Below are 4,609 nucleotides of genomic sequence, written 5' to 3'. Positions count from 1 at the left end.
TTTTATTTATTTTTGAGAGACAGAGAGACAGAGTGAGAGCAGGGGAGGAGCACAGAGAGAGGGAGACACAGAATCTGAAGCAGGCTCCAGGCTCTGGGTGGTCAGCACAGAGCCCAACATGGGGCTTGAACCCATGAACTGGAGGATCGTGAACCAAGACAAAGTCGGACATTTAACTGACTGAGCCACCCAATTTGTAGAATTGACTCTTTGCAACTATTAATTTTCATAATTAAAAGCAAAGTTAAATTTAAAGATGAATGCACACAATTTGAAAGCAAGAATGAACAAATTAACCTACAAGGCAATTTAAACCATAGGGACTACTCAATTTCTTCAACAAGCATTTGCAAGAAAAAAATCAAAGAGAAATGTTTAGACAATAGTAACTTAAAAGATAGCTCACAAATTGTGGTGTAGGGAATATTTTTTCAATACTGATTCAGAAAAATCAACTGTACCAAAAACTTCCTCATCCAAGTGCAGAAATCTAATATTAAGATATTTAGTTTTGATGCCACAGAAATAAAAGGGATCATAAGAGATTACTGTGAATAATTATATGTCAACAAATTTGATAACTTAGAAGAAATAGACAAATTCCTAGACACATACAAGCTACAAAGACTGAACCATGAAGAAACAAAAAATCCAAACATGTAAAGAAGAATTAACAACAACCTTTCCCAAAAGCTTCCAAAAATTAAAGAGCAAAATATATTCCCAAACTCATTTTATAATATCAGCATTACCATATTAGCAAAGGCATAAAAAGGCTAGAAGAAAAGAAAACTCCTCATCAATATCCTTGATGAGCAGAGATGCAAAAATCCTCAACAAAACAGTAGCAAACCAAATTCAAGAGCACATTAAAAAAAAACAATATAGCAGGACCAAGTAGGGTTTTATTCTTGGGAATGCAAGGAATATGGAAACCATTCTATCTGATATGCCACTTAGAGTGACAGATGAAAATCACATGATCATCTCAACAGAAAAATTATTTGACAAAATTAAACACCTTTGAAGATAAAAACTCTCAATAAACTTGGAATGAAAGGAAATTGCATCAACATAAGGAAGAGTATATATGAAAACCTACAGTAAACATGATAATACTCAATGGTAAAAAATGGAAAGCTTTTCCCCCTTGGATCAGGAACAAAACAAGGACGTCCACTCTCACCATTCCTATTCATCATAGTATTGGAAGTCCTAGCCACAGAAATTGAGCAAGAAAATGAAATAAAATCAAACAATAGGAAAGGAAAAAGTAAAACTACCTTTGTTTACAAATGACATGATCTTATATGTAGAAAACTCTAAAGATTACACCAAAGGACTGTTAGAACTAATAAATAAATTCCATAAAATTGCAAGATACAAATCTACATGAAAACAACCAGTTATGTTTTTTGTTATTTTTTTAACATGTCTTTATTTTTGAGAGACAGAGAGTGGGCAGGGGAGGGGGAAGAGAGAGAGGAGACACAGAATCCAAAGCAGGCTCCAGGCTCTGAGCCTTCAGCACAGGACCCAACACTGGCCTGAACCCATGAACTGTGAGATCATGACCTGAGGTGAAGTCAGATGCTCAACCGACTGAGCCACCCAGGCTCCCCATAACCAGTTTTTTAGACTCTAATAATATATTATCCAAAAAAAAAAAGAAATTAAGAAAACAATCTGATGGATCATTCATCAAAACAACAAAATACTTAGAAATACTAACTTAAGAGGTCAAAGACTTGCATATTGAAAAATTACAAGACAATGATGAAATAAATTAAAGACACAAATAAATGGAAAGATATCCAATATTCATAGACTAGAAGACTTTATATTGTTAAAATGTCCAAACTACCCAGATTCTAGATCTGATGCAATACCTATTAAAATTTCAATATTTTTATCTGAAATACAAAAAGCATCCTAAAATTCATATGGAACCCCAAAGGACCTCAAACAGCCAAAACAACCTTGAGAAAGAACAAAGCTGGAGACATCACATTTCCCGATTTCACAATATATTACAAAGCTATGGTACTAAAAAAAATATGGTACTGTTATAAAGACAAACACATAGACAAAGTGAACACACTAGAGAACCTAGAAATAAACCCATCATATTTAGACAACTAATCTTCAAACAGGGGTGCCAACAATACACAATGAAGAAAGGGTGATGTCTTCAAGAAATGGTGTTGTGGGGTGCCTGGGTGGCTCAGTTGGTTAAGTGTCCGACTTTGGCCCATGTCATGATCTCACAGTTTGTGAGTTCAAGCCCTGCATTGGGCTCTGCACTGACAGTTCAGAGCCTGAAGCCTGCTTCAGACTCTGTGTCTCCCTCCCTCTCTGCTCTTCTCCTGCTCATGCTCTGTCTCTCTCTCTCTCTCTCTCTCTCCTTCAAAAGTAAATAAAAACATTTAAAATTTTTAAAAAAGAAATGGTGTTATGAAAACTGGATATCCACATGCAAAAAAATGAAATGGGATTCTTATCCTATATCATACACAAAATCAAATCAAAATTGATTAAAGACTTTGATGTAACACCTGAAACTGTAAAACTCCTAAAAAAAATAGGAAAAAATCACATGACTTTGGTCTTGGCAATGATTTCATGGATATAACAACAGAAGCATAGGCAACAAAAGAAAAATGAACAAGTAACACTACATCAAACTAAAAAGCTTCTGCACAGCCAAGGCAACAATCAACATAAGGAAAAGGCAACCCATGGGATGCAAGAAAATATTTGCAAACTATATATTTGATAAAGGGTTAATTTCTAAAATATATAGGGAACTCCTACAACTCACTAGGAAAAAAATAACAATTAAAATAGGCAAAGCACTTTTGAATAAACATTTCTAAAAAAGACATACAAATGGCTTAGGATGGATCTCCTGCTATACCAACAGATAGAAGATAAAATGCTCAATATCACTAACCATCAGAGATATACAAATCAAAACAACAAGGCGATGTTATTTATAAGCATATTAATTGGGTAGATTTCATGCGAAGTATCTTTTCTGAAGTGAAATAATACAATACAATACAATACAATACAATACAATACAAAAGATATCACTCAGTTTTTAACATTTTAGGTAGGATAATGGCATTGTGGTTATATTTGAAAAAAGAATCCATATATTTGGATTTTACAGTGTGGATATTTATAGGTTAAATTCTATGATGTATGGGTTTGCTGCAAAATGATCTGGAGGGAGAGAGAGGTAGACAAGGTAAAGGGGAGATGAGATGGTCCAAACTGTACCTGCTAAAGCTGCGTGCAGGCATATGGAACATCACTGTTGCATCCTCTCTACTTAAATAAATGAATACACACACACACACACATATATATTTTATATACTATTTTATATTCCATATTTTATAGTATATGATATATTTCATGTATTTTATTATATAAAATAATATAAAATTATGTACAATATATATTGCTACATAAGATAATATTAAACATATAAATATAAAATAATAATATATATAAAAACATGTATGAAAGTTGCAAGATAAAAGTTTTTTTAATGACTAGTATTCATCTCAAAAATTGGGACTTAGAACAACCAATCATAAACCCCTTTCCTCCAAAAAAAAGAAAAAAGAAGGAAGGAAATAATAAAGTTAAGAGCAGAAGGTTAGCAAAATTAAATTCTAGTTCTTTGAAAAGATGAATAAAATAAGCAAGAAATACCTACAGTAAGATTAAGCAAGAGAAAAAGGGAGAAGGATATGGTTAAATCAAATTTTTTTGTTGTTGTTATTTTTTTTAATGGAATGCTTCACAAATTTGCGTGTCATCCTTGTGCAGGGGCCATGCTAATCTTCTCTGTATCGTTCCAATTTTAGTATATGTGCTGCCTAGGTGAGCACAAATCAAATTTAATTTAAAAAGGAAAATAAAAAAGATATCAATTATTTAAAAATGATTTAAAAAGTTACTCTAAACAGCTTACACTAATAAATTTGAAAACAGACAAAATGAAAAACGTTCTAGAAATGTACAAAACACAAACATTGATGCAAGAAAGAGAATGGGAAGGGCCCCTGGGTGGCTCTGTCAATTGAGCATCTGACTCTTGATTTCAGTTCAAGGTCATGATCACACAGTTTGTGAATTCGAGCCCCACATCAGGCTCTGTGCTGACATTACTGAGCCTGCTTGGGATTCTGTCTCCTTTCTCTCTCTGCCCTTTCCACATGCTCTCCCACTCTTTCTTTCTCAAAATAAGAAATAAATGAACTTAAGAAAAACAAAGAGAAGTTTTATAGGGCAGTAAGTATCAAAGAAATTAAAATGGTATTAAAGACTATTTCTCCCCCCAAATCCAAGCTATCTTGGCTTTGCAGGACAATTCTACCAATTCTTCAAGGAATAATTCTTTATTATTTTATATAAATTATTTCAGAAAAAAATTGAAAAAAAAGATGCCCAATTCTTTTTATGAGATTAGTGCAATGTTTCAGGTTTTTTTCTCAAAATTTAATTTAAATTCTAGGGACACCTGGGTGGCTCAGTTGGTTAAATGTCCGACTTCAGCTCAGGTCATGATCTCACAGTCTATGAGTTTCAGCCC

The 4,609-nt window shown here is 33.3% G+C and overlaps 1 non-coding gene across 1 annotated transcript; it reads right to left on the bottom strand.

Annotated features, from left to right (window-relative positions):
- Positions 1 to 3,798: 3,798 nt before the first annotated feature.
- LOC115526698 lies at positions 3,799 to 3,905 on the bottom strand. Its single transcript, XR_003972728.1, has one exon. It is a non-coding gene; the product is annotated as a U6 spliceosomal RNA (small nuclear RNA).
- Between the last annotated feature and the right edge of the window lie 704 nt (positions 3,906 to 4,609).

This window comes from Lynx canadensis, chromosome D1, assembly GCF_007474595.2.
Source record: "Lynx canadensis isolate LIC74 chromosome D1, mLynCan4.pri.v2, whole genome shotgun sequence".
NCBI lineage: Eukaryota > Metazoa > Chordata > Mammalia > Carnivora > Felidae > Lynx > Lynx canadensis.
This window is presented reverse-complemented; position numbering and strand designations above follow the sequence as displayed.